Here is a 13519-nt window from a genome sequence, read left to right as displayed (position 1 = left end):
GTTTTCGGGGATTTTGTGTACAGCAGCTCACTGAAAGGACATGCTCCTCGATAGGCGTAGCAAGCCAACCGTAGCAAACCAACAGTAGCAAACCTAGAAACACTCTAATGTGGAATATAGAGTAGAAAGAATAGGCTGCTACAAGAACTGCGAATTTCTGGAAATGTTGATAGATACTGAAAACTCGCTGTGAAGAAGAAAAGATATTCCCAAAACTCGTGCGCGGTGCGTTCGTATTGTGTAGTGCGTAGGGCCGAGACGCATTCAGAACCGGAGAAAGCAGAGGCAGCTCTTTGTGGCTGCGCGTTAATATGTGTGCAGTGGCTGCGCGGGGCGGTAATTACAGCCAGTTGGGCGACGAAAGCCCGGGGCGGGCGCAGGATGGGCTAGGCTGGCGGAGGCGGAGGCGACACACACACACACACACACACACACACACACACACACTATTACCACCACCCACCGTTTGTAACATACTAGCTGAGTGCGCTCTTTGATTAGCTATTTATCAACTAAATACACCAACGAAAAAAAAGAAGCTGCTACACCAAGGAGTACTGCGACCTAAACGAAAGTTGGTAGGCGTGTTCCTACGTCTCAAAGATGATGTCTATTCAGATTTCGCGCCAGTCGCGCAAGAGAGGCTCTAGTAGCGTCACTATGAGGATCCATATTAGGTTTGCTTTAAATACGCACTGTAAAGGTCGTGAGCGTTAGTTACCTTTGAGATCGGACGTGGTGAGATAGGCAAGAACGCCTGTAAGGCGACAAAGACGCCATTATCAACATCTCACTGAGTTTGAGCGGTATCGTGTAATAGGGCTACGAGAAACTGGATGTTCCTTCCACGATATTGCAGAAAGACTTGGCAGAAATGTAGCCACTGTACGTGATAGCTGGCAGCGGTGCTCACGAGGACGTACAATCGCAAGAAGACGGATTCTGGACGGCCACGTGGCACTACCGAGAGGGAAGACCATCTTGTTCGGGGTGTGTATCTGGCGCGTCGTACTGCATCTGCAGCAGCAATTTTGGGAGAAGTTGTCATCACAGTGACACAAGGAACTGTTACAAATAGGTTACTTCAAGGACAGCTCCGAGCCAGACTCCCTGTAGCGTGCATTTTACTGACCCCAAACCACCGTCATTTCACACTTTAGTGGCGTCAAGTGACAGCTAATTTGGCGGCAGGATGGCGGCCTGTTGTGTTTTCTGATGAAAAACGGTTCTGCCTCGGTGCCAGTGATGACCGTGTGTTGGTTAATAGGAGGCCAGTTGAGGACCAACCAACTTGTTCGCGTGCTAGACACACTGGACCTACACCTGGAGTTATGGTATGGGGTGCGATTTCGTATGATAGCAGGAGCACTCTCGTGCTTATTCCACGCAACCAGGCTGCGAGTGTGTATGTCAGTCTGGTGATTCGACCTGTTGTCCTGCATTCCAGGAAGTATATTCTAACTCGATAACGCTCATCCACACACCTCTGTTGTAACCCAACAGGCTCCACAGTATGCCGACGACTTACCTTGGCCTGATTGATCACCAGGTTTGTCTTCAATCGAGCACGTGTGGAACATTATGGGTCAACTCTAGCATCATCCACGACCTGCATTAACCCTCCCTTTATTGACTGACCAAGTGCAACAGGCAAGGAACTCCCATCCTTCACACTGATATCCGGCACCTGCACAACACAATGCAGGCACGTTTGCATGCTTACATTCAGCATTCTGGCGGTTGCTCCAGTTATAAAGGTACCAGCATTTCACATTTGCAGTGGTTTATCTCAAGCTTGCGTTAATCTGTGTCCTTGCAATATTAATCACTTAAAAATATTCACCTACACAAATGTATTCATGAAATTTCATTACTCCGCATTATTTTTTCGTGCTGCGATTTTGTTATGTCAGTGTATTTGGGCGAACACGTTCGCAGCGTTTTAGAGTGCAATGGACGTGCTTAGGGAAGGGAGAAGCCAGATTGAGGTTCATTGGAAAAAACACTTAGGAAGTCCCCCCCCCCCTCACCAGAACAATATGCAGATATTTGCTGTCAAAATTTGCAGCATTTACTTTCCTGTAAGACCCACCTAATTGTAGCTTGCTGCTACATTTACGTAGGGACTTCGCAAAGTGAGCTACACATGTCGTTCCACGATAAAAGCCTATTGTGCAGCGTGAGTGGCACGTAGTCAGAAGAGGGTACATGTTTCACAGAAACAGCTCTGCTGGGGTCCGGATAAAAGGCGCTTCACAGTGTGGGACTGAAACAGCGCGGCAACTGGAAACGTACTCCAAAGCTGACGAACCCGGGACAATAAGATACTTGTGTGCAAAACATCTTAATTGCACACATACTCATCGTAAAATTCCGACGGTATGTGGACCAATGCAATGTCGCTTCCAACCGTAGTGCAATGGTACCAACGGTTAGACCAAGGCAACACAGACTTGACTGATGATTGGGAAGAAAGGCCGTCGACTTCGACCACAGAGGACGATCTCCACGCAGTCGAGGAAGAAATTTGAGGGCGGGGGGGGGGGGGGGGGGGGAGGATAAAGACATTTTCCAACGACGAGAACGTTCACACAGCGGTTCACAAGTGGTCCTTTGGTGACCAAGGAGCGGATTTCTATCGTTGAGGCTGGAATGAAGAGTTTTTAGCAAACAGAACACAGCATGTTGTTCTCAATGGAGAGACGTCTACAGACGTTAAAGTAACCTCTGGCGTGCCACAGGGGAGTGTTATGGGACCATTGTTTTTCACAACATATATAAATGACCTAGTAGATAGTGTCGGAAGTTCCATGCGGCTTTTCGCGGATGATGCTGTAGTATACAGAGATGTTGCAGCATTAGAAAATTGCAGTGAAATGCAGGAAGATCTGCATCGGATAGGCACTTGGTGCAGGGAGTGGCAACTGACCCTTAACATAGACAAATGTAGTGTATTGCGAATACATAGAAAGAAGGATCCTTTATTGTATGATTATATGATAGCGGAACAAACACTGCTAGCAGTTACTTCTGTAAAATATCAGGCAGCATGCGCACGGAACGATTTGAAGTGGAATGATCATATAAAATTAATTGTTGGTAATGCGGGTGCCAGGTTGAGATTCATTGGGAGAATCCTTAGAAAATGTAGTTCATCAACAGAGGAGGTGGCTTACAAAACACTCGTTCCACCTATACTTGAGTATTGCTCATCAGTATGGGATCCGTACCAGATCGGGTTGACGGAGGAGATAGAGAAGATCCAAAGAAGAGCGTCGCGTTTCGTCACAGGGTTATTTGGTAAGCGTGATAGCGTTACGGAGATGTTTAGCAAACTCAAGTGGCAGACTCTGCAAGAGAGGCGCTCTGCATCGCGGTGTAGCTTGTTGTCCAGGTTTCGAGAGGGTGCGTTTCTGGATGAGGTATCGAATATATTGCTTCCCCCTACTTACACCTCCCGAGGAGATCACGAATGTAAAATTACAGAGATTCGAGCGCGCACGAAGGCTTTCAGACAGTCGTTCTTCCCGCGAACAGGAAAGGGAGGTGATGACAGTGGCACATAAAGTTCCCTCCACTACACACCGTTGGGTGGCTTGCGGAGTATAAATGTAGATGTAGAGGCATTGAACGTTTGATGGAACGTTCCGATCTGTTTTTTTGCAGGCTCTTGGTGACTATATTGAAAAAAAGGGTCATATACGTGTGCCACTTTGCGAGATTTGAATTTACTCCGAGGCTTACCTACATTCGCTCTGTCAGCGCACCTTTCTTCACGCTCTTCACCCAACGCCCTTTTCCACTCTTCATCTCAGTGTCAGTGTTCACCTTCCAATTGCAATCTGAGACGTTTTAGTTCTCTGTAACAATGAAAACCGACGCACCAGTCCCGCCAGTAATACACAACGTCGAATCATCGAACATACTAGGTTCAAAGAAGCTGCAGTGCCCCAGCTTTGAGTCAACACTAGGCGTACCATTAGCGTATGTTACGTCCATAAGCCCAAGTTGATCTTTTCCGTCCAGGAAGGAAACGATTGGTTACAGGGTGTAACGAACAACCAGTGAACTGTTTTAATCACGATTTGTTCCTGCAGCGACAGCAACCACATGTTTGCATCTGTACGTTCTCCATCTGATCAAAATTATCAGGACACCTTTAGCGGGCATGAATATGGGTTGTGTCCATCCTTCGCCTCTACGACGGCTTGAACACAGATGGAGTCCCTTTCAAAGAGGTGTCTCAATGTCTCTGAAGGAAGGGCAGCCCATTCTTCATAATGAGCCGAAATCAGAAAAGGTAGTGAATGATGTTGGATACTGGCCTCTGGAGCGAAGTCAACTTTCTGACTCATACAAAAGGTGTTCCGCTGCATCCGGTCGGGACTCTGGGCAGGCCAGTCCGTTTCACCGTCTCACAGATGCTGCTTTATGAGAAGGCACAGTGTCTTGCTCATACAATCGTCGTATCAGAACTGAACCTCTATTGCACGTAGCAGTCAGTGCTGTTAAATGTATTCATATTCTTCCAAGTTCATCATTTGCTTAAGCGTTACCACGGAAAACACCCCCATACCTTATCACCACATCATCCGTAGTTCACCGTTGGCACTGGGTGATGACAAAGTTCTCCAGGCGTTTGTCAAATCCGGGCACTTCCATCGGATTGCCACTCGGTATAGCGTGATTCGTCACTCCAAGCCGCGCGGTTAGAGGCACCATGTCACTGATTGTGCGGCACCTCCCGCCGGAGGTTCGAGTCCTCCCTCGGGCATGGGGTGTGTGTCGGTCTTAGTTTAATTACCGTGTAAGTGCAGGGACCGATGACCTCAGCAGTTTGGTCCCTTAGGAATTCACACACATTTTAACATTTTTGAACACCACTCAGAATCAATCGTTTTCGGTCATCCACTGTCCATTGGCGTCGCTTGGCATTAGCTACATAAATATGTGGCCTATGAGGAGCTGCTTGACCATTGTAACCCATTCTTTTTAACTCCCTCCGCACAGTAATTGTGCTACCTGCACCGATTGTAGCACTTCGGAACTCACGAGTAATTCCTTCCCCCGATTTCATGCTATTTTTTACAGACACCCTCCGCAATGGTCGACGGTCCTTGTCGGTCAGTACATGAGATCTGCCTGTTCTGGGTTTAGCTGTGGCTGTTCCTAAGCGTTTCCCGTTCACAGTTACATCACTAAAACTCGAATTGGACAGCTTTAGAAGTGTTGAAATGTCTCTGATGGTTTTGTTGCTCAGGTGACACCCAGTGATTAGCCCGTATTCGACGTCACTGGTCTCTCGTGATCGGCCCATTCTGCTGTTACTTCTTCTCTACAGACAACACAGTGCACCTCTCCTTTCGTAGTTGCGGGTCCGCTTTTCGTGACTTCTAGTGGCCAATTCCGCGTTACAAAGGTGTGTCCGGGCACTTACGATCAGACAGGGTAAGTCTACTGCGAGAAATCGGACCCTTCAGTGTTCTGGTGAATTTTTTTTTTTTTTTTTTTTTTTTTTTTTTTTTTTTTTTTTTTTTGCGAGTGTGAGGGTATTTTGGCAGAAAAAGTGTTAAATATGGTAGCAAACCGAATAAATAAAAATTACATTCTCACTCTGCAAGGAGCCATCTCCGAAATTTGTCGGAGTTCGTGTTCACCCTTTAGAATATTTACAGCTTTGAAAACCTTCAGAGCTCTCCTTAAAATTTAAATACTTTTATACGTTTTATGCAGAAATTAGGTGTTTTCCGGCGGTAGTTTCCGGTAAATTCAAAGCAGAAATGACATTTAAACTCTCAGGGTTGCAACAGCCGTGCCAGCCGTAAGTACAGTACATACTAACGAGCCGACTCGAGAAGCGGCTTCGTGACTTCCGTGTGGGAACATACAGGGGCATGCAATGCCCAGAGAACTTCCGCCAACGAGAATGGCCAAGGCCACAGTTAATGGCTGGCGAGACCCCACCCCGCGGATGACGCTGTCGGCTGCAGATGCTGCCGGGCCGGCTCCGCTAGCGATGAAGTCACCGACGCAAGCGGCAGGTGCCCGCGGGATCATGTCGCAATGTACGGTTTGTTGTGCCGCCACCTAGCCTCCTACACACGTATCAGACGCGCACGTAACAACATAAGATCGGGCAGATTCGTCCAGACTGGAAGCTGTTCTGGCAACACTGTGACACTTGACGAAGTGTACTCTAGAATAGGGCAGGGGTGGCGCCTAGAAGGTGTAGAGTCCTCCGTCGGTTGATGCAGAACTTCAGTACAGAGCCCGAAGTCCACACGCTACGGTCGCAGGTTCGAATCCTGCCTCGGGCATGGATGTTTGTGATGTCCTTAGGTTAGTTAGGTTTAACTAGTTCTAAGTTCTAGGGGACTAATGACCTCAGCAGTTGAGACCCATAGTGCTCAGAGCCATCAACCCGAAGTCCACACAACAGAAATGCAGACTGCACAAGTGATCCCGAAGGAGGGATGGCGGTTGTCGCTGAAACAACCGCATTCTTGTTAGGTTTATTCGCACGTCAATTTAACCTGACTGTTAAAACCGCTCAGAATAACAGATTTATCAGATAACCGATCTTCAGCTTTTTATTCTTGTTATTTTTTATAAATCGAACAAATGTTGTAAAATTTTGACTCACTCGAGTTCAAGATACATAGAATTATGCCGGCCGCGGTGGTCTCGCGGTTCTAGGCGCGCAGTCCGGAACCGTGCGACTGCTACGGTCGCAGGTTCGAATCCTGCATCGGGCATGGATGTGTGTGATGTCCTTAGGTTAGTTAGGTTTAAGTAGTTCTAAGTTCTAGGGGACTGATGACCACAGCTGTTAAGTCCCATAGTGCTCAGAGCCATTTGAACCATTTGAACATAGAATCAAATTATAAAATCAAATAGGCAAATAAAAGAAAACTAATCTGTTCACCGTTCGCCACTTCTCTCAAAGAGAGATAAGTGATTGAATACGACAAATAAACACCAGTATTCTGCTACTGATTTCTTTAAAACTCCGCTCAAAAATCACTTTGTAATCGGGGACAATACCACTCCTTGGACATTACGAATAGACAGTGCTGAAGGGTGAAAGATGAGGCTGAAGAACTATTTTTCGTGTAAATTTGTCCGTTTTTTGGGGTTTTAAACGGTCGGTTTTTCCCATCCCTATCTTGAAGCCACTGGAGTAAATGATGCGGTTTCGGAGCAGAAAGTTTCTGATCTGCTCCAGTTCCCTTAGTGCACTAAATGCATTGCAACAATGTACGCAGTGGAGAAAATGTTATAAACAATGCAGGGCAATCTGCTCATTCCTCAGCAGCAAGGAAAACACGTGTCATTCTGCTGGGTACGAGATCACGTGAGACTTCGGGGAAATGAGCAAGCAGATTACGCGCCCTAGGAGGCCAGCAGGGAACATGACGAGGCACAGTGTGCCATTCCCCCGCAGGCTGTCACTTCGCTGTTGAGGCAGAGTGCCATGAAACTATATCACGACGAGTGACTGAGAGTGACGTACAATAAACTGCATTCGGTGAAAATAACCATCCGGGCAAGACGTACCTCATACGGGTCACTGCGGCAGTATGAGGTGCCCCGACCCGCGTCTTCATGTGGCACTGTCCCCTATCAAATGCATTCATACTCCGGCAAGAGAACCTTCATCCCCCTCCCTCCGTCTGTGATGCCTGTGACATGCAAATACCACTTTACGCCACGTTTTAACTTAGTGCACTTTTCATTGCCGTGATAGGACAGAGAGAAATTTGGGTGGGTATCTGCCCTCTATTTTAACTGCAGACGCGACGAGTATGGTAAAGACTTCTAAAATTTTGTGTTGTGTCTGGACTCTCGCCTCAGCTTTTAGGCTGAAAATTTTAGTGTGTTTCAGAGTGGCTAGGTGGTCTTTGCTGTTCCAGCGGTAAGCCGGCCATAGCTATCTGCTATATTATTTTAATTCTCTTCTCACATTACACCGCACTGTCCATGTGTATTTTATTTTTCAAAGGTGTTCGCCAATCCCGTATCCTTCTTGTTGAAGAGTTGTCAGTTATTTTGAAAGCCGCGATGTGGTGCTTGTGGCGTAGAGATCACAGTGCGCCACATTTTACTGCACTGTGTTTTATTTTCGGACCAAAGGGCGGCAGCTCATTTGTCGACAAATTTGCCTTCTCTGTTAGCTGACAGTGAAACGAATGTGGCACAACTTTTAAAATTTTGTGAATTCCCCGCCATGTTCCCTAAAATTTAAGGACGATGTTTTTAACATGTTATTAGGATGGCTGGCTCATCCGTGTTTTTTGTTCTCGTACTTGATAAAGCAGCCACACATTCCTGTGAATATAGTTTAGTTTTCCTCTTCTCTTCCGTAGTTTTACCAACCCTGTCCCTCAAGATGTGAAGTAGTGTGATTGTGCAGGTGATCATGGGCGAGAGTGAGTGCGATATTATCTCAGATTGCAATTTTTTTTCTCTTTTCTCGGTTGTTTTTACCAACTTCGTAACGGTGCTGATAATCTCGCAGTTGAGTGCCTCCCCCTCCCCCCTCCACACACACTATCTATTGGCATAGTTTGTGAACTCCGGGGAAAGCAGCAGGCGTGGCGTACATTTAGGGAGCAGTTCGGTTCATAGTATGGGACAGCTGGCATGCGGACTGTCAACTAGAGATGGGCAAACTCGGTCATCCTTGAGAACCAGTTCACGGGTGCTCGCTCTTTTTTTTGGGAAGCGTTCATTTCTACTCTTTCACCGTTTATTTGTGCATGGTATATGGTTGTTATGAAAAATAGAAAATTAGCAGCATAGGTGACTGAAGATGGGAGGCGCAAAGAGGGGGCACTTGCCTCCCCTCCGGGGTACAGAGTTCTTATTCATTATAGAATTCTCACACACCTGTAGAAGTAATTTTCGAGATTCTGCAAAACCTCTCGTTTAGCCAACTGTAGCGTTATGTGGCTGACAGCAGTGAAATAATATAAGGTGGCGCACGAAAAACCGATCCCGAGTAGAGATTGCTCGCCAATTACGCACGATTTGTTGACCGCTACGAGCAAAATAGATAAACAGGTAATAATTAGGCAGTAAAGAAATAAAGAAATAAGCTAATGCAAACAACTACTTCGAAACAATAGATGACGATTGGTGGGCGACAATGAGCAGTCTAGTACTCGGGGCCGATTTTTCGCCGCCACCCTGTACCACTGAAATAATATTGTAGAAGTTACCGTATTCTCTTTACAAAATGTGACACCAGACACTAGATTATGGAGCGCGGGCTTCATTCGGTTGTATGTCGGTATGTCTTCCATAACAATGAACATACTGTTTGACCTTGGATCAAAAATTACGGTAAATTGCCACTTCTGTGTGCCGTGCCGAATTCCTTTTCATCTGTAATAACAAAAAACTTGCATTTTTATTAGTATGTCTTCTGCCGTTCATCGAATTAGTGAAGTAAGCCGATATGCCCTTTCGTTACCTGAAAAGATGTATTACATATCACGGAATTTTTATGTAATTTACGTAATTATAAAATACATTTTAATTACCGGTCGCGGACTCTGAATACAATATGAAAAGAACCAAAGTCCAGGTTCAAAAAAGGTTTGAAGTTGATCTAGAACGCGCAGCGAACGAAACGAACAACTCGATACTGAACTAACTAGGAGCAGTCGGCAGTGGAACTGAGACGAGTGGCCACGCGGAGGAGGACGAGCCCGGCCGAGGGAGATCGAGACCGAGACAGACGGGAACGTGACCGAGGCTGGAACGAGACCGGTCGACGTGCCGTTGCGCGAACGAGACCGACCGTTTCCCGTTCCCGGGAACTATATGCAGAAAGCCGTGACCGAAGTGAACTACGAAAGACCGTTCCTTAGAATTCGTTCCTCGCTCCTTCCGTTCATCTTGGTGAACCGCTCCTTTGGACCCGTTAGTTCGCGAACGGCCCAACTCCACTGTCAACGGCCGTGCGGATGACAGATGGCCGGCGACAGGTGGGTGTCGCGTGTCCCGCTGTGCACGTGCTAAATCCCGTCACGGCCGCGAGCGAGGCCACTGCGCCGAGGGCGGCGCCCACGCGCGGGAGCAGGGAAAACTCCGTCTGACGTATCTGTCTGCTCAGCTCACTCAGAAACAGTTCTGTTGTGTGTCTTCCTCGACGTACAAGCATTTAGTTTAGTTGCTACAAAACACTCTAGTGCCAAGATAGCGACACTAGCAGGGTAGTAACACTAGACGCAGCAAGATTGCGTACATATATTCCGACCCGAAAGGAGGTGGGGTGGCAGCAGGAAGGGTAACTGGCCACCCGCTTCCACTAAAATTGCCAGATCCAGAATAACATAACCGACCTAATGAAGGCACGGGATAACGAACTAACAAACTAAAAATTGAATTTTCTCGTTTTGAGTATATAGAAGGAGCGATCTGTTACTCGCAAAAAAAAAAAAAAAAAAAAAAAAATCTAGAGCCAAGATCGCATAAATATTTATTTATTTAAAATGACCGATTTCGACGGGCTTTGCTGTCACCTTCAGGTCTTAAAGATGTCAATTTTCACAAGCTGCTTTATGTTTTTAAAATATTTTAGGTATGACGTACCTTTTATAATGTGCTGTTTCTTATCCTCGTGACAACTTGGCGTAAGTTCCAACTTAAAATGAACATGTTTCATAACAAAGATTTTTAAAACCTGAAGATAACAGCAAAGTCTGTCGGAACAGGTTGTTTGAAATGCAGAAATATTTATGCGATCTAGGCTCTACAATTTTTTGCAAGTAACACAAATCGATCCCATTCTCAAAACGAGAGAAAATTCAATTTTTAGCTTATGTTAGATGTGGCCTTATCCCGTGCCTTCATGGGGTCGGTTATGTTATTCTCGATTTTGCAATTTTATTGATAGCGGGTGGCCACATACCCTTCCTGCTGCCACGCCACCCCCTTTCGGGACAACATTTATATACTCCATCTTCCTATGTCTAGCGTTACCCATTTGAAAGTGAGAGAACGTTTTCGAAATGTTTGTGAATCTTGTAACTGAGGCGAGATGTGGGTACGAGCACGGTATTCAACTAAGCGGATGTGGAAAAGCGCCGAAAGCCACGTCCTGGCTGCGCTGTACACCGGCCCCCCTCGTTGGTCTGCCCGGTGAATTCGCTTACCTCCTCGAATCCCGGAAGCGGCGTGGTGTTAACCGGGCGGCTTTCTTCAGCCTACAGATGCCCTGAAAGAAAAATATGGAGCAGGAGGAAAACCACTTAACAATGTGGCAGCCACTTATTTTATTGGGTTTCACTGTTACCTGCCGGCCGTGGTGGCCGAGCGGTTCTAGGCGCTACAGTCTGGAACCGCGCAACCGCTACGGTCGCAGGTGCGAATCCTGCCTCGGGCATGAATGTGTGTGATATTCTTAGGTTAGTTAGGTTTAAGTAGTTCTAAGTTCTAGGGGACTGATGACCTTAGAAGTTAAGTCCCATAGTGCTCAGAGCCACTGTTACCTGCGTGAAAAGAACATCTGTCACAAGACGATCATGTTACGTTTTCATTTTTCTTCAGTATTGTCATGTCTGGAAAGGAAATACAGTAGGTGATAAAATACACTTGAACATGGCTAAAGATATTAGGTTATTGAAAACTACTACCTGATGGGCGAGATCAGACGCTGTGAGTGTTCATCGGAGGTGAGGGTATCATCTGGAGTGCCCCAGGGAAGCGTGGTAGGTCCGCTCTTGTTTTCTATCTACATAAACGATCTTTTGGATAGGGTGGATAGCAATGTGCGGCTGTTTGCTGATGATGCTGTGGTGTACGGGAAGGTGTCGTCGTTGAGTGACTGTAGGAGGATACAAGATGACTTGGGCAGGATTTGTGATTGGTGTAAAGAATGACAGCTAACTCTAAATATAGATAAATGTAAATTAATTCAGATGAATAGGAAGAAGAATCCCGTAATGTTTGAATACTCCATTAGTAGTGTAGCACTTGACACAGTCACGTCGATAAAATATTTGGGCGAAACATTGCAGAGCGATATGAAGTGGGACAAGCATGTAATGGCAGTTGTGGCGAAGGCGGATAGTCGTCTTCGGTTCATTGGTAGAATTTTGGGAAGATGTGGTTCATCTGTAAAGGAGACCGCTTATAAAACACTTATACGACCTATTCTTGACCGAGCGAGGTGGCGCAGTGGTAGCACACTGGACTCGCATTCGGGAGGACGACGGTTCAATCCCGCGTCCGACTATCCTGATTTAGGTTTTCCGTGATTTCCCTAAATCGCTCCAGGCAAATGCTGGGATGGTTCCTTTGAAAGGGAACGGCCGACTTCCTTCCCTAATCCGATGACATCGCTGTTTGGTCTCTTCCCACAAACAACCCCCCAACAACCTATTCTTGAGTACTGCTCGAGCGTTTGGGATCCCTATCAGGTCGGATTGAGGGAGGACATAGAAGCAATTCAGAGGCGGGCTGCTAGATTTGTTACTGGTAGGTTTGATCATCACGTGAGTGGTACGGAAATGCTTCAGGAACTCGGGTGGGAGTCTCTGGAGGAAAGGAGGCGTTCTTTTCGTGAATCGCTACTCAGGAAACTTAGAGAACCAGCATTTGAGGCTGACTGCAGTACAATTTTACTGTCGCCAACTTATATTTTGCGGAAAGACCACAAAGATAAGAGAGGTTAGGGCTCGTACAGAGATACAGAGGCATATATGCAGTCATTTTTCCCTCGTTCTGCTTGAGAGTGAAACAGGGAGAGAAGATGCTAGTTGTGGTACGAGGTACCCTCTACCACGCACCGTATGGTGGATTGCGAATATGTATGTAGATGTAGGGGAGGGGGAGGGGCTTGGGGGGCTGTAGCGCCCCTCCCCCTAATGGAGTATCATATTACGCTGGATAAAATGACTTCAGAAATCAGCGAATATATTACTTCAGCAGATTGAATCATTTTTTTTATAATTATGTAGCAATATACACTCCTGGAAATGGAAAAAAGAACACATTGACACCGGTGTGTCAGACCCACCATACTTGCTCCGGACACTGCGAGAGGGCTGTACAAGCAATGATCACTTGCACGGCACAGCGGACACACCAGGAACCGGGGTGTTGGCCGTCGAATGGCGCTAGCTGCGCAGCATTTGTGCACCGCCGCCGTCAGTGTCAGCCAGTTTGCCGTGGCATACGGAGCTCCATCGCAGTCTTTAACACTGGTAGCATGCCGCGACAGCGTGGACGTGAACCGTATGTGCAGTTGACGGACTTTGAGCGAGGGCGTATAGTGGGCATGCGAGAGGCCGGGTGGACGTACCGCCGAATTGCTCAACACGTGGGGCGTGAGGTCTCCACAGTACATCGATGTTGTCGACAGTGGTCGGCGGAAGGTGCACGTGCCCGTCGACCTGGGACGGGACCGCAGCGACGCACGGATGCACGCCAAGACCGTAGGATCCTACGCAGTGCCGTAGGGGACCGCACCGCCACTTCCCAGCAAATTAGGGACACTGTTGCTCCTGGG

The 13519-nt window shown here is 47.0% G+C and overlaps 1 protein-coding gene across 1 annotated transcript in view; it reads left to right on the top strand.

Annotated features, from left to right (window-relative positions):
* The window catches only part of LOC126475002 (supervillin), a 579202-nt gene that overhangs the window by 275487 nt on the left and 290196 nt on the right, over positions 1-13519 (top strand). The gene's annotated exons all lie outside the window — the stretch shown is intronic.

This window comes from Schistocerca serialis, chromosome 4, assembly GCF_023864345.2.
Source record: "Schistocerca serialis cubense isolate TAMUIC-IGC-003099 chromosome 4, iqSchSeri2.2, whole genome shotgun sequence".
NCBI classification, from domain to species: Eukaryota; Metazoa; Arthropoda; class Insecta; order Orthoptera; family Acrididae; genus Schistocerca; species Schistocerca serialis.
This window is presented reverse-complemented; position numbering and strand designations above follow the sequence as displayed.